The sequence below is a fragment of the Cynocephalus volans genome, chromosome 2, assembly GCF_027409185.1.
Source record: "Cynocephalus volans isolate mCynVol1 chromosome 2, mCynVol1.pri, whole genome shotgun sequence".
Lineage (NCBI taxonomy): Eukaryota > Metazoa > Chordata > Mammalia > Dermoptera > Cynocephalidae > Cynocephalus > Cynocephalus volans.
Genome location: NC_084461.1, coordinates 153,270,945 through 153,292,356, shown reverse-complemented (window position 1 = coordinate 153,292,356; position 21,412 = coordinate 153,270,945).

Below are 21,412 nucleotides of genomic sequence, written 5' to 3'. Positions count from 1 at the left end.
ACCCAGCACTTGAGCCCTGTGGTTGAGCTAAATTGCTACTTTGCTGCTGATTCCTTGGGGAAGACTTTTTGTGCAGCTCAGGTTTTAACTGCTGATCTTATAAGCACTTCTGGGTCTTGTGAGGTCCGGTACACCTGGGTTGTGTGGAAACTCTGGTCTGGGCCTGAGTCTTTTCAGCAAACTGCACCCCCTGCAATTCTATATTCCTGACCAGTCTCCACTGTGTTATGCTGTCCATGCTGTGCCCCAGTGTTCCCCCAGTGGGCCCATCTCCCTCACCCCCTGCACTCCAAACACTTCCCATGGGATGGGCCATGCAGTGGTCCCTTGCAATGAGTCACTGGCCTCTGAGTGGCTCCTTGCTCCTATGTGGGTCCACAGGAACCCTGTTAGTGGTCTTGCTGGCCTGGAGTCCACCAAGGCCATCTTCTCCTCTGCTGCCTCCAAGCAACGTCACACAAAGGGCACAGCTGTGGCTTTTGCCAGCTCTTGCTCCATGAGCTCACCAGGGCCAGCATTGAAGTGGTCAGGGCTTGAAATGGTGGGAATGGTCCTTTCTCTCTCTCACTGTGGCTTCTTCTGCCTTCATGAACTCTGTAGGTCTCTCCTACTCTTTCCCTGAGCTCTAGCAGCCCCAGCTTGGCTGATGTTGCCCTTTAATAGTTGTAAATTGGTTGATTTGTGGGAGAGGATGACACTAGGGACTGTCTATTCTGCCATCTCGACCAGAAGGATGTAAGGTTTTCAAGAGCAGGAATTTTGTTCATTGTTATATCACCAGTGCTTGATCAGAGTCTGGCATGTAGTAGGAGTGCCAAGAAATACTTGCAGGTAGATGAATCTATCTGACCCAGACCCTCAGGCTCTTTCTGAAATGACTGAACTCTAGCCGTTGTACACTGTGTTGGTCTCAAAATTCCCTCAGCACTTTGGCAGAGGATATCCTAATTCAAATGTGAAAATACAGCAAACAGTAGGATTAAATGTAATCCCACCCCTCTTGCTCCACTGCTGGTTTCTGGATGGGTTCAACCGTCTACTCGTTGTGACAGTCACCTCCCAGCTTCTCCACCAGACAATGCAAGGAGCTAACACTAACTGAGGGTCTTACATATCAGGACTCGTCTACGCCCTGTACATGTACTAACTCATTTAATCCTCAGCATAGCTCTGCAAGGTAGGTGCTATCACAGTCATTCCCACTTTATAGACAGAGAAATTGAGGCACAGATATGTCCCATTGTGTGCTAATGGTCTGTACACAAAGCTGTGCTTTCCCCAGGAGCAGGGCCCAAGCCTGATTCATCCCTGAATCCCCACCAGGAAACCCAGGTATGGGCAGAGCGTGAGTGCTTAGAACTTCAGAAAGGCCGAGAAGAAAGGAACTTGAAGCTCCACTGAGCTCAAACACCTCTCCCAGGCACCAGGCTGTCTTGTGAATGCTCAGGGACCCCGAGAGGAGGGGTAAAAGTTGGAGGCTGGGGGCCTGAGGCAGCCCAGGGGATGTAATGAGTGGGGACACTGGGGCACAGACCTTCTCTCAGGCAGGGACTGGAAGAGCTGACAGGCTTCTTTGGGGGGAGGTTAGACCCCACCCCAGCCCTAACCTTCAAGGTGAGAGCCTCAGTAACCACAGAGGGGCCTTGTGGGGTGGGGGTAGAGAGCAGGAGAACAATGGGGCTTTGTTTTGCAGCCGGGTATCCAGGTCGTGGCTGGAGCCCAGCTGCCAGCCACAGTAAGGGAGAGGCTGCAGTCACCAGAGAGGCCCTGCTTTCCACTGTGTAGGGAACACTCCACTCAAGACATTGAATGAATATTTAAAACTTTTGGGTTTGAGACCATCACAAATCATGTCCCACCCAGGTGGGTTCAGTCGCCCCATCAGGCAGCTGGCATCCTCTCCTGAGCCTCCAGGCATGCCCAGGACAGCATTATGGATGTCAGTTGGGCTCTACCTGCCAGCTACACTAATTACACTTCTCAGCTCCTGCCCTGTCCCCAAACAATCTGAGCCAGATCTGTGTGACAAAGTAGAGGGTGCAAGGCAAATAGGGTCTCAGCTGATTTTGGTGGGGAAGGTAGTGGATAAATTCAATGAAAACAGATGAATTAATGAATGAACGATATGTACCAGAGAAGAGCATCATGTACAGACCCAAACAGTGCCTATCTTCTCTGATATGCTCGTCTCCATGGCTAAGACCTTCAAACATCTGACCTCATAGGTTAGATTCTCTCCAACTCAAAGCTTCCCCCTCAATTAGAGGTGATCTCTTTGTTCACAAGCAGTAATAATAACAACCATCTCTTATTTTTCATATCTTGCCTTCCAAACCCTATATTAAGCACTTACTAACCAAGTGTTCTGAGTCATGTCAACAGCCTTCCAAGATAGGCATTATTATTCCCATTTCACAGATAAGGAAGCTGAGGTTAAGAGAGGTAAAGTCACATGCCCAAGGATACACAGCTTGTAAGTGATGGACTCAGAATATAAGTCCAGGTCCTTCCATCTCCAAAGCTTGCACTGTTAACCACTCTACTTAGGCACTGCAAACTAGAGACCCAACCCATGAACTCATGTATTTATTTATCTAGTTGATAATGGTCTGCATATGTGTGCTTGTGCAGGCGCACGGGCACACACACACAGAGGAACGTAAGCTCCATCATAGCAAGGACTTTGTCGGTCATATGGCTGGCACATGACTCAAGTAAGTGCTCGTTATGGACTGAATGTTTGTGTTTCCCTTCCCCTCCCCAAACTCATATGTTGAAGCCCTAATCCCATAACGTGACGATATTTAGAGATAGGGTTTATGGAAATAATTAAGGTTAAATGAGATCTTAAATGCAGGGTCCTGATCCAAAAGGATTAGTGTTCTTATAAGAAGAGACATAGGAGAGCTCACTCTCTCCACACTTGCACAGAGAAGAGGCCATGTGAGGACAAAGTGAGAAAGTGGCAGTCTACAAATCAAGAAGAGGGCTCTCACCAGAAACCACACCTGCCAGACCTTGATCTGAGACCTCTAGCCTCCAGAATTGTGAGAAAATAAAGTTCTGTTGTTTAAGCCACCAAGTTTGTGGCACTTTGTTGTGCCAGCCCGAGCTGACTAACCCAGTGCTCCGTACACTTTTGTCATGCAATACAACTCTGGTTTGGTGCACACGTTTTTTAAAAAGAGGACTTGGAATGTCCCAGTATTCCCTCCTTCTCCTCAGCATCCCACATTTTCCTGCTCAGCCAGGGGTCCCTGGGTTTTCGGCTCTGCTCTGAGTTAGGCTCAAGCTTCAGCACCACGCTGGGGTTCCATCCATGTGCATTGTTGGTAGCTCAAGAGAAACAAGTGGTCCCCAGAGAGCACCCCACCATCATCCCCAGGTGTGTGTGTTGGGGACGCTCCTCACAGGGCTCGAGAGGCTTTCCTTACCTTGCAGCCACTGGCAGCTCCTGGCCTTCAGCTCACTCCTCAGGGACAAGGTCTCGCAACCGCCACATTTCCTCTGGGGACAAGCTCTCTGGGGCCCTGCTCTCTGCATGGTGGCCCTGGTTGGGGGCCCCAGCTCAGGCAGTACCCCCAGGCCTAGGGAACAACAGGGTGTGGTGAAGACTCTGAGCACTTCGCCAGCCCCCAAACGCCCACCCAGTATGTAGCCTAGCAAGTGAGGAAATCCAAGAGGGTAACCAGAGTGGCAGCCAATGCCCAGGGGACAGACCCGCCCCTCAGCCACCTGCCCCACGGAGCCCAGCTGCCACACTCTCCATCCCGCCACAAAGCACAGGTGGGCAGCAGTGGGCCTGCCGGGGCACCAGCAGGATTGTAGCCTCTCCATCTGGAGTGGGGAAGGTGGGGACAGCAGGTGTGGAGAACTGAATCCTGCTCCAGCACCATCAGCAGCCACTCCAGGGTCGGAAGGCTGCTGCTTTGCCTGGCTGCACCTTGCTTTTCTGCTCTGTAAAATGGGAAGAGTGGGCCCTCAAGCCCCTCACTTGTCTCACTCTAGCCCTGGCCCCAGGGAAAGTGCCCCAAATCTGGATGTGGTACAAATGTGGCAGCAAGGTGAGGGACGGGAGCTGCCCATTAACTCAGTTAGTTACAGCGTAGTGCTGATAACACCAAAGATTCGAGGTTCCATCCCTGTGCCGGCCAGCCACCAAAACAAACAAACAAAAAATAGATGCGGGATGGTAGACAGACAAATACCGACGGAGCTTCTACTCTGTGCTGGCTGTTTATTCACATCTAGTCATCATCACTGATGTTGATTGAGCACTTGCCGAGGGCCAGGCCCTGTGGCTGGCCCTGCATATGTTATCAGTGCCATGCATTATCTCACTTAACCCTCACAAAATGTGTAAGGGTAGGTATTACTGCTCTTATTGAATGAATGAGGCAAGTGAGCTCAAGAAGTAACATGGTGGCCCCAAGGTCACACAGCTGATGAGACACAGGGCTGGGACTCACACTGGGGCTCCCAAACACTGTTCCATATTGCTCAGCGGACAAGAATAATAAGAGCTCAAATTTATGGAGTGCTCGCTGTGTGTCAGGCAATCTTTTAAGCATTTTGCATTTCTTAACCTGTTTTATTCTCCTAATAGCCCTTTAAAATAAGTATTTCTATGATCCCCATTTTATAGATGAGGAAACTGAGGTACAAGGTTACCAGCAGCTGGCAAATGGTACCAGCAGGATTTGAAGTCAGGCAGGCTGACTCTGGGGCTCCAAAACCACAGTGCACGCTGTCTCTCATCTCACCTCTTAAGATCCTCGCAGTAACCCCCAATGAGAAGCTTTATTAACCTCGTTTTGTAGAGTTAAGTTACTTGTCCTCCTTAGGAAGAACAGGATTTAATCAGTCAGAACAGGCAACACGGCAGGAAATAACTCCTCACAATTTTAGTGGCTTAAATCCAAAAGCTTTTTTTGGACACAATACATATGTTACCTAGGGGGCTTCAGTCATAGACCCAGATTGAGGCCCCATCTATGTGCAAATTTGCCAAGACACAAAAAGGGAAGATTAGATTCAAGCAATTAAATGTTCCAGCCTGAAAGTGACACATGTGCCTTCTGCTCACAGCTCATTGGCCATTACTAGTCATGCAGGCCTGCCAATCACAGGGAGCCCATCACATGAATTCCTGTTATGCACAGAAGACAGAGAGCCCCACAACAAGACCACCCCAATATTATCCCTGTTCTAGAGAAGAGGAAACCCCGGGTCCCAGCCCATAAGTAATAGATCCCAGAGCCAAACCAGCCTTGAGCCCATTCTTGTATGTGTATGGCAGGGGGATCATTCCAATTTATTTACTTATTTTATTTATTTAGTTTAAGATCTCATTGCACATGTTCGTGGGGTACAATGTGTTGTTTCAATATATGTACAATGATTCAGTACAGGGTAGGTAGCATATCCATCCCCTGAATACTTCTCTTTGTGGAGATTACAATCAACATTCTCTTTGCTAGCTATTTAGAAATACACAGTATAATATTAGCTCTAGTCAGACTAGAGCACCAGAACATATTCTTCCTATCACTCTCCTTTAACCCAAAGCAGACCCTTCGAGACCCAAGGCAGACCCATCAATAAAAACACATTTAGCCTTATAGTTTGCAGCAAGCGTTCCCGCTCATTATCATACTTAACTCACTCAGCCCTGGCACAGGGGTCAGAAAAATCCTCCCCAGTTTGCAGCAGAGGAAAATGAAGCTCAGAAAAAGAAAGACATTTGGTTAAGGCCAAGCAGATTTTGAAGGGTGAGACAGGGATGAGAACTCAGTTCTCTTGGCCCCTCTGACCTCTTGCTGGCAGTCAGCCCTCCTTCCCTCCCAGCTCAGGACAAGGAAGAGAAACCTACACCACTCTTCTTTTCTCCCCTCCCATGATGGAAACCCTTTTTAAGAGCAAAGTGGAGACGAGCCAGGAACAGACCAAGGTCAAGGAGCCTGACCGTGCCTGAAGGCCTCCACCCACTCTGGTAACTTCTGGGAATCCAACTGTCACCAAGCTCAACATCAGGCCTTTGTGTTCCCCCCATCTTATCCAGTCCTCACAACAGGCAGGTGCCCATTTTATAGATGAGGAAACTGAGGCTCAGAACCTAACAGCCTGACACAGAAGACTCATCAAAATTTTGTGGGCAGAGAGGCCAAGAGATTAGCCCAAGGGTACCCAGCTATAAGGGCAAGAATTGGCCAAGAGCCCTGGTCAGTTTGCTCAGACTTTAGATTTACTGACTGGAGGGCAAGGTGATTGTGCCCCAGGCAAAAATCCCAGCTCTGCTACTCCCTCCCTGTGCACTTGGGCAAGTGACCCAGCTTATCACCTCGAGTTTCTCACCTGCAAGACAGACATAGGAAGAGATTTCATGGGGTGGTCAAGGGCATTAGTTAACACCCAGGAAGCACAGTGGCTGGCCCATGGGAAGTGCTCCATGAAGGTCAATTCTTATTGCCATTGTGGTTTTCAAGTTTCCAGCTTGGAAAGAAAAGCAATTCAAAAATCAAAAGAAAAATATATATACACTAACAATGAGGGCTACCCATGGGCCAGAAACAATAGACAGGAAATATAAAAGTTCAATTAGATAACAATTCTGAACAAAGAGGGTAAAAATATCCATCATAAAAGAGAGGTGAAATTGCTATTGGCTCTCTCCAAGTCTCTCTTTCTATTTTCTTAAATTAATTAATTAATTTACTATATTTTTAGCTGACAGCTAAAAATTATATATATTCATGGTGTAAACCTTGATATTTTATACGTATATATTGTTCTACAAGTTTCTTAGAGCACATAAATTGTAAGTGAGTGTCTTAGTCTGTTTGGGCTGCTGTAACAAAATATTATAAACTGGGTGGAACAACAGAAACTTATTTCTCATACTTCTGGAGGCTGGGAAGTCCAAAATCAAGGCACTGGCAGATTTGGTCTTGTGAGGGCCTGCTTCCTGGTTCATAGATGGCCGTCTTTTCCCTGTGTCCTCACATGGTGGAAGGGTTGGGGGAGTTCTCTAGGGCCTCCTTTATAAAGGTACTAATCCCTTATGAAAGGACAGAGAGTTTAGAAGTAGATTCACAAGTACATGGCCTATTGTCTTTCCACAATGATACAAAGGTAATTCAATGGAGAAAGAAAGAAGAGTCTTTTTCAATAAATGATGTTGAAACAATTGTATAAAAAAGCGAACCTCAACCCCTATCTCATACCGTGTAAAAAAATCACTTGAAATTGATCATAGACCTAAATACGTAAAACCTAAAACTATAGATTTTCTACAAGAAAACACAAGAGAACAATCTTTGTGACTTTGGGTTAGACGTAGATTTCTTTAAGACACAAAAAGCCCAAACTATAAAAGAAAAAAATTGATAAATTGGACTTTATCTAATTTTTAAATTCTGCTCTTCAGAAGACATTATTAAGGGAATGAAAAGACGCAAGTCACAGACTGGAGAAAATATTTGTGAAACACAGATTTGATAAAAGATTTGTATCCCTAATACATAAAGTACTCTCACAATTCAATAATAAGAAGATAATCCAATATTTTAAATGGCCCAAAGAGTTGAACACATACTTCAATAAAAAAGAGATGTGAATAAGGACATGAAAAAATGCTCAACATCATTAATCACTAGGTAAATGTACATTAAGCCCACGATGAGATATTACATACCTATTAGATTGGTTAGAAATATTTTAAATGCTTACAATACCAAGTGTTGGTGAGGATGTGGAGCAACTGGAACCATCATTACATTGCTCGTACAGCTGCTTGGAAAACAATTTGCAGCGTCTCACAAAGTTAAACATATACTTACCCACATGACCCAGCAATCCCACTCCTGGGCATTTACCCTGAGAAATGAAAACATGTCCACACGAAGACCCACATGCAAATACTTATGAGAGCTTTATTCATAACAGCCCAAAACTGAAAACAACCCAAATGTCCACAACTTGAGATACATCCACACAATGGAATTCTACTCAGCCATAACAGAAATGATTTATTAACACATGCAGCAATGTGGATGGATCTCAAAAGCAAGTGAAAGAAGCCAGACACAAAAAGCTACACTCGGTGTGATTCCATTTATTCAACATCCTGAAAAAGGCAAAACTATACTGATGGAAATCAGGTCAGCAATTGACAGGGACTGGGGTTAGGGAGGGGACAGCCTGCAAAGGGGCCTGTAGAAACTTTGTGGTGATGGAAATACTCTGTATCTTCACTGTAGTGGCGGCCACACAACTGTATGCGTGTGTCAAAACTCATAAAACGGTACAATTGAAAAGTGTGAATTTCACTTCGGTTACATTGTGCCTCGATAAACCTAACTATTTTTAAAAAACAAGAACAAATAACGTCTGCCACACAAAACATTCATTTGCTAACAAAAATTTATTGAGTATCTACTATGTGCCATCAACTAGATGGACAACTGTCTTCCTCCCATAGAGCTTCTGTCCCTCTGGAGTATGTGTGCATGTGTGTGCCTCAGTTTACCATTTTCATGGGTTGAAGTCCCTCTAATTTGTCTGCTTTTGTTTGCTGTCTGTCATCTTTATAGTTGTTTTACAACTTTGTCCAGAGTTTATAGTTGTCATCTGCTGGAGGATTAGTCTGATGCAAGCTCCTCCAGCAAGACCAGAACCCGGACGGAAGCAAGACGAGAACATTGATGCTGGCAAACAGCAATGACTTTGGAGATGTGGCAAATAACCCAATGATAAGCATATATGATTTCAGAGTAATTTTAGTATTCAGCTATTCTCGTATTTCATAACACGCCTGTGATCCTGATTACACATGGGGTTGTCAGGAAATAAAAAACAAGGTCGTTACACTTTTTAATAAAGGCATTTATTTACTTACTTACTTTATTTATTTATTTATTTATTTATTTGAGCATGTGTGTATGTATTTATTCTTTCATTCAACAAACATGATCTGCGGCAGGGCCAGTACAAAATGAAAATCCAGAGCTCTTTGTTCAAAGAGCAGGAAAAATGTATTGTTAAAGGCTCATACAGATTTCTTCTTTCTTCCACGGTCTCTCAACTTCTTAGGGTGATTTTCATTTGGTATTTGATGTTGTTCTAAGTAAAGAAAAAATTAACATTTTTCATTATTAGCATGAATTTACTGTTCCTTGTTATACTGAGCAATTCCAGTTTTCAATGCAAATGCTGGAACATTTAACTCATAAGCAAAATCACTGAAATTACACTATTTGTATTATGTAACTTACAGGAGGGTGCCCGGAGTGGCCACAAGAGACAAACAAGCCAGAAACAGGAAGGCTGAAAGAAGGAAGAGAGAAACATGCACACACACCTGGCACAGAACCAGCTGCTGGAGCATTCCCGGGTATAGGGATGCCCTCTCTGGTATGGGGGATAGTAGCAGGGAGAGTTCAGAAGCTCACAGGGGCTCAGGGGCCTCACCCTGTGACATGCGACATGCATGCTCATTTGGGTCTGAGGGCTACTGGACTTTCCCCTCCCCCACCAGCCACTGGACTGAAGGGATCTGCCTTGGCTAAGGCGGGGTCTGGGGAAGCTGAGCCAGGCATCCCTCTTCCTACAGCCTGCTGCCCTAACCCATGGCACACAGGGATCCTGGCGGATGACTAATCCTCCACGTTCTCATGTGCTGGGAACCTGGATCAGGGGTGGGCAAAACCTTACCTTGTAGAGACAGAGCCTCTGGCTGGCCACCCACTAAACGCACTGTGGTCCTTAACCCCGGGTGGGGACCATGGCCCCACTGCAAGATGCCACCGAGTGTGCATGTCTGACCCTAATCCTCTGTGTCCCTGGGGTGGCAGGCCACAGTGGATAGGGCAGGGATGCCAGGAGTTGTCTGAAAGCCCATTCTGGGGAGGCAATGGAAGGCAGGACGGTGCGTGGGCTGAGGCTCCAAGACCCAGGGCATGCCTCCTTGTCCCATCATACTTTACTTACAAAACACAAATTCAAAGATAAAATCATGAAGAATTTCAAGACAGTGATGGTCATGGTGTGCATGGTGACCAAGGGCAGGGCACTTTTCTCTGAGTACAGGGTCTTATGTGGTCACAAGCCCAGGAAGCCAGCCCTGGGTGAAGCCTGCCCAGGGATGAATCAGACACAATTCCTGCCCTCTTTTTATTTATGTATTCAGGCAACAAGCATGTGTCAGGCATGGTGTTAGGCACTGGGGACAGAGGAGAGACCACTAGGGAAGATGTCCCTGCTCTTGGGAGGCTCACAGCCTGGCTACCAGGCAGGCTGACCTCTGCTTGGTAATGGGAACCACAGGAGCTCAGGAGCAGCCTAAGGGTCCAAGGAGGCTTTGGGGAAAAGTGGTGTTTATGCTGAGACCTGGATGATGAGGTGGCTAGGTGAAGAGATGGCAGAAGAGCATGTCAGGCAAAAATTGGGTGTGCCAAAGCCCCAGGATGGAGCGAGCCTTGCATGTTGGAGGTGCTGAAAGAACAAACACATCGTTATTCAGAGCGATAGGCACTGTGCCATCACACAGAAAAGTCCAAACTGGTTTTTACTATAATCTCAATCTCCTGTTTATTACTGTGACATGAAATGCAGTTGCCTGGTGACCCACCTGGGACATACTGTGTCTGAGTCTTAGTTGGCCGATGATTAGCAAAAGTACAAGAAGTCCCTGGTTCTCTCCAGTTTCATTTACAGCACGGTCCCCCAGCTTAAAGAGAACACTTGGTCTCCCCTACATATGGCTCTGCCTGCCAGGCTCAGTTAGGGGCACTGCTCGCCACCAGATGCCCAAGTTAGGGCCTAGGATTCTGCACATCAGTTGGGTGGGATATTCGTTCCCCACCCCCACATCTGCAGCCCTCATCCCTGAAGCTCAAAACCACTGCCGTACCCCATCCTCATCTCCTCGACTGATCTAAGGAGGCCTCATCAACAGGAACTGTGTGGTCACTGTAAAGACAAGAGATTCTCCAGTGGCAATATTTACAGCTTTAAATACATCGTGTGACAGGCCATGTATCTGGCACAGAACACCTTAGTTCTTCGTGTAATGCACTGCTGTTTTCCTTGTTTTGTAAGTTGGCTCTGACCTGGCATTGGAAAACAGATTAGGTTTTGTACTTTTTGTAGGTTATACAACAACTTTACAGTGTAAATAGAATAAAATAAATGCATGTAAACTGGAAAGGAAAATAAATTCAGCCCCAGACCTCCCAGTTCAGGGCAGGCAAAAAGAAAGCTTCTTTTCAGAAATTTCTTTTGCTGTGGCCAGGGGAAGTCAGTATATTAATTGGTGGGTTGGGAGCAGGGATGGGTCCTACTCCAAGCAAGTGGATGAAGGGTTAGGGAGCTATCATTTCCTTAAAAAAAAGTGGGGTGCTAGTTACAAAAAAGGGATGAATGGGGCAGCCAGAACACCCCCCAAAAGTCATTCTGCTATGCCTGTTTTTCACTATTGATGTTAATTTCCAGCCATGTGGCTGGTGTAATGGAAAAAACACCTTTTGGGAATGAGACAGACCTGGCTTCTAGTTCTGGCTTCTCTCCTGTACTGTCTGTGGGTCTCTGTGCCACACCTCCTTGAGTGTCAGATCCCTCCTTTATAAAAATGCAGGTAAGAATATATAGCAAGCTGTGAAGATTAAATACATGTAAAGTGCCTGAAATGTGGTAAGTGCTCAATAAATGCTAATTAGCAGCTATACAAACAATGTCTTGCACCCACACAAATATACAGCCTTTGAAAATGCTGACTCACTTTTCCAGAATGCACTTCTCTCTCTTATGGGCACATCCTCTCAAATCCCATTCTTCCACAACCCAACTGCTGTGGCTGTGTCCACTGTGCACCATTAGATAGCAGAATGGTTAAGAACATGCATTTGGAGCCAGAAAGGACTGAGTTCAAAGCCACTGAACATCTTTGAGCTCCAACTTCTTCATCTGCAGAATGGGTGTAAGAGTACCCACATCATGAGGTCGTGAGGAGCATTAAGTGAGGCCATTCAGGAAAAGCACCTATCCCATAGGTGCTCTATGGAGATCAGTCTTTATTGTTATATGCATCTCACCATTTTGTAATTATCTTCTACATGCCGGCCTCTTAAACTAGAAAGTGAGCTTCTAGATGGCGGGGGCTCTGCTGGACTCACCCTCATTTCACTTTCACCCATGACCCTATCCCCAACACCCACATGTCTGGGATCAAATACATGCCGTAGAAATGCATATAGGCTGCTTGGACAAAAGCCAATGCTTGCTGCAGGAAAGCTGCCTGCCTTCCATGAAGAAGGTAAGGTAGATCTTTCTTTATTCTCTCTCACTCACCCCCTTTCTCACTTGCCAGCTGCTGTTGCTGACTATTCTGGGGTTGGATGGGGATGGCAGGGAGGGTTCCTCTCGATGGCTACTGCCATAAGCTGTCCTCGACTCATACATCTAAAGCTCACTCTTGTGGGTGCTTCTGTGAGTTCTTCAGAGACCCCCCAGTGTGGGTGATTTCACCTCTTGAGGCTCAGTGCCTTCTCTATCAGTAGCCCTTTGGAATCAGCTGTCCCCTCCAGCTTCCAGCTGCTGAGTGCGCACCACCCTCCAGGTAGTCATTTTGGACCACCCTAGGATGGTCTCATACCAGCCCTCTTGCCCAAGCGGCCCCCGTCTAGTCCATGGGAAACATTCATATATGCCTTCCCCAAGAAACTTGAGAAGTTTGGCCAATCCCAATGCAGCATCACCCTCTCTTTCATGTCTGCTATTGGTTCAGTCGACAAGATCAGCCCAATATTCTTACCCTGTAGATTTTCCAAGAGAGCGCCAGACACTGCCTACTGCTGTGTCCCCTGACTGCAAGGGACAGAGATCAAACCCTCTGAGTGGTGTACTGAAATTCTTCTCTCTTGATTAAAGTAAAAGAGAAACCACTCTTAGGGGAAGGGTGGGTCTCCCAGCCCCAGCTCCTCTCCCAATCTTCATCCTCTACTCTTTTACAATCTCAGTGAGAATGAGGAGCTTAAGAGTCATGTGACTAAAGGACTTGGATAGATCATTTCACAAGTGCCCAGAGTGATCCCTCTCACCACGCACTTTGGCTTCTGATGTTTATTGTATCATGAAGCTTCATCTGAAATTTCCAGACTCAAAATTCATTTTTGAGGGTTGGAAGGCTGATGTCCACATTTTACCACCCACTGGTTAAAGAACCCTAAAGAAATTACTTAACCTCCTCAGGCCTTAGCTTACCCAACTTTAAAGTGAATAAATGGGCTCTGGAATCCAACAGATCTGCAATTGATTTCTGGCTTCTGCTCTTATCAGCTTGTGATTCTTAGATAATTTATTTTACTGCTCTGTGCCTCAGTTTCCTCATCTGTAAAGTAAGAATGCTAGTCATAGGGTGTGCTGGAAGTGCTATGAGGATTAGGCAAGAAATACATGCCAAGAGCTCAGCATTGCCTCTGGTTGCCATGGTGATGGTGCAGCCCACGCCTGCCCGTGCACAGAGACATCAACAGCGTGCGCGCTGGCCGCCTGTCCTTCCGCAGTCTGTGCGTCCGGTGAAGCCAGATGTAGACCTGAAGGACTCGTGCATGGGCAGTTCTATTCTCACACGTTCCTGGGGATCACTAGCCAGTTCCTGCCTCTTGACATTCACTCAATATCTTGTTTCTGCTTTGTCCTTCTAGTAAAATGGCAGCACCATCCCTAGTGTTTATTTTAAGTCTCTGTCGACTGTGAAATGCTTCGTCAAGTTGAGCATCTGTCTTTTTTGAGGCTTCCCAGCACCTGGCTCACTATCTCAGTTTGGGAAGCCTCCTACTGTCTACGCCTGGAAGATTCACAGTCCCATCCCTCCCCAGAGGCTAAACACGGCTCTATTATCCCTCTCGCCACTCCCTGCTGACCAGGACATGTCAGGTGCTCCTACACGGAGCTTGGCATTTAAAGTGCCAAGTGCCAGAGGGACACCCATGGTCAGGGCAGAAGTGTTCAGGCTGCACTATTCCTGATGAGGACAAAAGCCAGGTAGTGTCCGTTGTCTCTTACCTCCATACTCCCACATTCTACTTCCTCCATACCATGGGGGTTGGAAATCTGCAAACTACATCTCTCAGTCTCCCTTGTGATGGCTTCCTATCAGGGTCTGCCAATGGGACACACTCGCAGGAAATTAGAAGAAGGAAAAAGAGAGAAGCTATTTCTCTTAGGTTTCTGGCAATGGTTTTTAGTAGCAGCAAAAACAAGCAACTGAGCGTAACTGCAGGGGACTTATAGCAGCATCAGTGGTCGTTTCAGCCACATCTGCAGGAGTATGGCCCTGGGATTCCTGCACAGCTACAGTAATGAGGTTCTAACAGCAGGAGCCGGGCACCTCCAGAAGATCATTGGAGCATGTGGGCTCCCACCCATGGGGTGGTAGCAGCTTCCTATCCTGTAGATAACAGCCCTATTTTCCCTTTTGCTCCTTCTCTCCTTTGCTCTTAGCCCTTCCAATATCTTTGTAATCAGTTCCCTATATTGAATACCTACTGTTTGAAATAGAGTGGTTTCTTATTCTGACAGTTATTGTGCTTCCTGGTTCTTGGTCCCCAGATCTATTTTGTGTTCTGCCCGTTTATCAAGCCTGAGTCTCCAGCCTCCCATCAAATCTGTGAGCCCTGATATGCCCCCTAAAAGTCTCCTTTCTCTTGAAAAGTCAATTTCTGTGGCTTACAATCAAGAACTCTGACTCTATAATCATTAACTTGATTTCAGCTTTGGGGATTTACAAATAAAAATATCTGCTAACATTTACTGAGACATTTCTGCATGTCTGGCCCAATGTTTGATCACATTTGTTTTCATATTTATTCCCCACAACAAATAGGTGAAGTAGACATTATTGCTAGCATCATTTTGCACACAATAAATGGAGGTGGCAGCAAGGTTATGTCATTTGATCACACAGCTAGAAACTGATAGAACCAAGATTTGAACTAAAGTCATCCAATGAAAGACCTCTCATTTTTAACTAATACACTCTATTGCCTGGTAACACATTAAATATGCATTTCAATTATAAGCTGCATTATAATTTCAGAAACTCCCACACCATTCTAAAATACAGTATGTACATGCTAAAGCTTTTCACTCTGGGAATTTGCTGGTGAGGCACTGCTGGCAGAAAGATGGTCATTTTCAAGCCTAGAAGCCAAGTTCCTCCCAAGCCAAAAATATTTCCATTAATTACTGTCATAGTGCCGGAAATTCCCACCATTTTGTTGCCTTGCATTAGGGCATTCTATCTTCAGCGGTCCCTTGTGAAAATGTGAACATGTTACTTGATAAGAGAGTATAGAGGATATTGTCTTCAATTGTCCGAAATATTTCCCCAGGAACTTCTTGTGGTAACTGATTTCACCCCTGTTCCCCATAGGGGTGGGCACATGACTCAGTCTGGACCAATCATAGCAGTCCATTTCCCTGGCCACAGACTGGTCCAGAGAAGGACATGTGACCCCAAGCGGGCCAATCAGAGTTCTTCCCTGGGATTTTCTGACAGGACTTGCAAGAGAAATTCTCCTTGTCCCCTGGGCCATGGAGCTGGAAGGATGTGAGCCCACAGAGCCCAGAACCACAGCCAGAGAGAAGGGTGAAGAGAGGAGCAGAGAGCAGTGCAAGCAGCCCTGAGGCCAGCACCAGCCCTCCCCTTTCCTCAGATGGGCTATGAGGAGCCAGTAGTATCTCTCTTTTTGACTTCATCCCATTTGAGTTTGTGTTTCTGTCCCTTGCAAACAAAGTCTTACTCTACATCAGTTGGCCCCCACTGACATCTTGGCAAACATTCATTAATGGATAAAGAGCAGACTCCTGAGATGACAGAACACTGGACAGATAAGTTTGAATATGGGGGAGAGGGAAGATGTCAGGCATGGGCTTGAGGGAGATGGGGCTGGAGGTGCCCCAAAGGAGAGGGGAATAGACAAGACCAGGGACAGACTGAGCAGCCTCTCCCTCACGCTTTTGTTTGTGAGAGCCTCAAAGCCAAATGTGAGAAGAGTGTCCTTCAGCTAAGAGCAGCTCTTGTGCCAGCAGGTTTGACAAATGTGCAGGGTAACCTTCCTAAATAGCTTCTCTTTTCAGGGCACATGAAAAGGTCATTAGTTGCAAGCCCCTTCTCTTTGAGCATAAGCCCTGGAGGCAGGACAGCTGGGTCCTGCTTCTAGTTCAGCTGTGTGCTCTAGATCCAGCCACTTCAGGACTCACCTGAAAAACAGGAATAATGACTGCTCCCTTCCAGGGTTATCACAGGAAAAAGGGAAATAACGCATCGCGTGTGGCACACCTCAGGAGACTCTCAATATGCAGCAGCTATTTGGAGAGAAGGGTTTTCTCCAAACCCTCTCAGACATACAGAATTTGGGGGAGAAGCAGAAAAGAACACATGCTCAGCTGGTTACAGCTGATAGGCTCAGCCCAGCATCATGGAGTCCGAAGGTATATTACCTATATTTTCTGTATTCTTCATGCTCTGGTATCTGGGGCTCACTGAGTGGGGAGAGACTGCCCCTTCCAGTACTAGCCAATTTTTAAAGATAGCAAATGAATCCCTGTGAGTGTGCCTTTTATATGCAAACCAACCAATCCAAGCTCATATCCTCCAACTAGCTCCTTTATCAAACTCAATGTATCAAGCCATGGTCCCCCTGCCCTAGTCACCAGAGGGCCAGGTAGCAGACCACTAGGGGCAGTCCCTACACCCTGGAGCCCACTGAAATTATTAAAACTAGCCAATCCTAAGCCTGCTTACCCTGCCTCACCTGTTTCTTCCTGCAGAAACCACAATAAAGGCTTTTGCCCAAGCTTTCCCCCCGCTCCTTGTGCCTCCTGACCAACCCTGTGCTTTCCAGTTGGCCCTATGTGGCATGCTATGCCTCCTCTTTCCAGAGATCTGTGAATATAAAAGCTTCTCCCTCATGATAGTCATTTCTGTGTCTGCATGTCTTACCATATCTGATTAAAACAGATCCTGGGTGTGTTTTAAAACAGAAAGCTGAGGTTCAAATCCCACCTGCCTTACTGCTCAGCTGCAGTGAGACCTGGGCCAATTATTTTCTCTGAGCCCCAATTGCTACATCAAGAAAAACATGGGTAGGGCTGGCCAGTTAGCTTGGTTCATTAGAGGGTGATTCTGGTAATACCAAGGTCCAGGGTTCGATTCCTTGCACTAGCCAGCCGCCAAAAACAAACAAAACAAGTTGAAATTAATTTTTTAAAAAAAGAAAAAAGATGAGTGAGGAAAATAACTGCTTCATGTGGTTGTTGGGAGGAATCATGGAAAGCCCAAACAAAAGAAAACCCACACACTCTAACCTTGAAACCACTGTGCCATATGAGCTATTATTATGTTAGTCTTCACTAGGAATAGGGAGCACCCCAATTGGAGTGTGAAGAGCAGGTGGGTTTAGGTCAAGGCCACTGACAGAGATTGCCATGATGGGAACACACTCCTTATTTCTTAAAAACCAGGGAGCAGAGCAGCCACAGAAAAAGGGAGACCAAGGAGAGTTTCCAGCCAAACAGAGAGAACCTCAAGATCGGGGAGCAGCAGTCCCAAAGCAGGGAGCCCCAATCTGTTCACCAAGTTCCTCTCATGTGCCCTGGCCTGCCTGAGGAGTCCACAGGGAGAGAGGGGCTTAGGGAGAGAAGACAAAATCAGGCTCCAGAAGGGACACCAAATCCCAGGATTCAACTGACAAAGAGAAATTTAAACATTTAGCTTTGAGCATTCCAGGCTATTTATTCACTGCTAGGGCTTTAAAAAAATTGCAGATTAAGACAATTGACAATAGCCATTGGGGGTTGGGAGATGCAGAGAGATGGGCACTCCTGTGCCCTGGTGGAGGCTGTGTAAATTAATGTCTTTTCAATGACAATTTGGCATTGAGTATCAAAAACCCTAAAGGGACATGTTGTTTTTTAGCCAGCAATTCCACTCTTAGAATCTATCTTAAGGATTTACTTAAACAAGTGCACTAAGATGTATATACAAGGATATTCATCACAGTATTGTTTATGACAGCAAAATACTGAAAATGGTCTGAATACCCATCAATAAGAGGTTCTCTAAATAAAGTGTTACATCGCTACTATAGCGTGTCATGCAGACTTCTAAATAGGATGTTGCAAATCTACATTTGTTGACAGTGGAAATATACCCATAGTGTATTGAAGGAAAGGAAAAAAATGGTTGCAAAACAGCACATATAGCACAAGCGTATTTGTCATATCATACTCACAAATCTACATGCAAATATGCAGAGAGAAAAGTTTGAAGGATGACACCAAAATGTATACTGTGGTTGTCTCTGGGTAGTGAGATTGGGGGGAGGGAGAATTTTGCTTTCCTCTTATACTTTTGCACTGTTTATACTTCTGTACCGTAACAAGATATAGACCATTTTATTCAAGAGAATTCCTAGAGCAGGGTTTCTAAGCCCTGGCCCTGGAAAATTCTTTGTTGGGCTAGAAAATTCTTTGTTGGGCTAGAAAATTCTATGTTGGGCTAGAAAATTCTATGTTGTGGAGGACTTCCTGGGCATCGCAGTATGTTTGGCAATATCCCTGACTTCTACCTGCAAATTCCACTAGCACGCCCCTCCCTCCCCCACTCCCACTATAACAATCAAAAAGGTCTCCTGGGGGGCCAGATCATCCCTGGGAGACCCACTGGCCTAGAGGAAGGGGAAGGTAGGCTAGATGGTAGGGCGGCTCCAAGAGAAGACTTGGAAAGGGAGATTAGATGACACTGCCCAGCAAGTGACAGAGCCAAGGGGTTTCTGGGCAATGGACTGAGCAAGATGGAGGAGGGCCAGATGGGACCCCAAACTATCACCCCTCAAGTCTTCTGTGGATTTCAATATCCTGAGCGAGACTGGATGTACTGTGGAAAATGGTGATGAGGCCACACTAGGAGAGCAGGCTCAGGTGAGGAACAGACACAGTGGGGACCAGCAGGGGCTCAGTGGGGAGCCGGCAGCATTGAGCGAGGGCTCTAGACTCACACAGGCCGTGAACTTGAGGTTCTTAGCCTGTAAATCTGGGGGCTGCAATGCAGAGTCTCAACAGCTCCCTCAGACCTATAATATCTCCATGCCACACTGCTCCTTAGTAGTCACGTGCGCTCGGTGTCTCCATCCAAAACGGCGCTGTCTGGAGCTTTGTGCCCACAACTGGCCTCTGAAAAGTAAAAATTACCAACACTTGTTAAGATTGTAATACATGTGAGGCACTGTTCAGAGTTCTTTTAAATGTGTTACTTGTTTAATCCTCGCACCAATCCTGGAAGGTAAGTTGAGGCCATTCTCATGTTACAAATGGGGAAACTGAGGCACGGGGCAGTAAAGTAAGTCACCTAAGGACCCCTAACTAGTTCACATCAGAACTGCATTCTGGTTCAGGCAATCTGGCTCCAGAGCCTGTGGTCTTAACCACCCCACCATTCTGCCACTATAGAGGTGTGGATGGGTCCACGGGGCCCCAAAGCGGGAGTGACAACATTCCCGAACACAGTGCTGAATTGACTCTTTAATGCTAACACCTGCCATGAGTCCAGAGCCTTACACATGCCAATCCAACAGAAGGTGCTTGTAGGGAAAGTGAAGGAAGATGGTCAGGGCCCCTCAGATGTTCAGAATTCTTGCCAAGCATTTGACGTAAATACGCACATGCACCCAGGTGTTCCTTGGCTATTGTCTTATGAAGATGCATGTGTGCACCCAGGTGCCCTAGGTTATGGACTTAAATATAAAGGATGAGTGGCTATGATCCAGGGTGCCCCCCGACCCCAGGGAGGTTGCTACTGCTACTAGAGGCTGTTGCTGCCAGCGCCTCCAGGATGCCCTCAGAAGGCCACTGCTTGCTGTTTCTGATGCTGCTCAGGACTGAGCTCGTGTCACCTGCCAATGGCTCCTGGGATCTTTCCCAATTACCTAGTGTGGACTTGGATGTGAGGGGTCTAGTGACCCAGTCTATGCAACAGGTTTGTAGAGTCTGTGAGCACTTAGTCCTATAATTGGCTGTGTCAGCAGGAGTCCAACAATAGCCCCAAGCAGACAATTGGTATTATCACGTAACAATGGTCCTAGCCCTACAGTGCTTTACATACACTATTTTTATTCCTCACCACAGCCATGTGAGTCAAGCACTATTACTACTGCTGTATGTATGGTTGGGGAAACTGAGGCTGGATTCACTGTCCTCTCTTCTGTGCTAGCTCTGTGTCCTTTGATCTCAATGTTGCATTGTTCATGCATCTGTGGTTCCACCTGATGGCAGGGTCCTGACTCTTCTCTCATCCTTGGTGCCCAGCATTCTGCCTGCCCAGCATCTGAGCCCCCTTCCTGGGTTTGGAGAAGCAGCCACTGTGAGTCCTGATGAGCTCCACCTCTCTCTACAGAAGCCAAAATGGCCAGACATATGTTTTTCTGGACCCTGCAATTCAACCAGCCTGTCTGATGACCTCATCTAATACACAAGGCTAGATGAGGGACAGAGAGAAGTCCTCCCAATTTCATTTTGTCACCAGGATGGTGGCATCTGAGACCTTGAGAGCAGCATGGAGTCAAGAGCCCAGCTGTGCATGGCCAGTGACAGCCAGGGTAGCAGCAATGCTCCCATCATAGCATGCCCTCAGGATGACCTATCTGTGCTCTCGGCCCACCAGCCTGTCCTTCAGTCCATTCTGCAAGCTGCCAACCCAGTACTCTTGCAATAAACCCCTTTTCTGCTTAGTTAAGTCAAGATTTAGTTCTGTGGTGTAAAGCTAGGGCTTGGGCTCACAGACCCCTCAAGCCCATTATACAGACTAGATCACAAACCCTCCACACGTGAGGCTGGGTCCCCAGACCCCTCACATGCAGGTCCATACTAGGTAATTGGCAAAGATTCCAGGAGCTGTTGGCAGACGACATGAGCTCAGTCCTCAGCTTCCTCAGTGACAGCAGTTTACAAGTCTGGTAGCTTACAGGTCCAGCGGTGGCAGCGGCCTTGTGGAGGATCTTGGGGGCACTAATGGCAGCAGTAGTGACCTCCCCATGTTCCCCCACCCCCTGCCACGGGACATCCCGGGGATGGGAGGCGCCATGGATCAGAGTCACTCATCCTTTATACTCAAGTCCATAACCCAGGACACCTGGGTGCACATGCGCCATTACACTAAATGATAACCAAGGAACACCTGAGCGCCATGTGCCTATTTACATCAAATGCTCAGCAAGATTCTGAACATCTGAGGGGCCCTGACTGTTTTCCTATATTTTCCCAACATGTGGTTTGCAACTAAGATCCCAGTGTGGACCAAGAGTAGACAAAATAAGGAAGGCGGGGCAGGAGAGCGGGAAGCCGTGCATCACCTGCA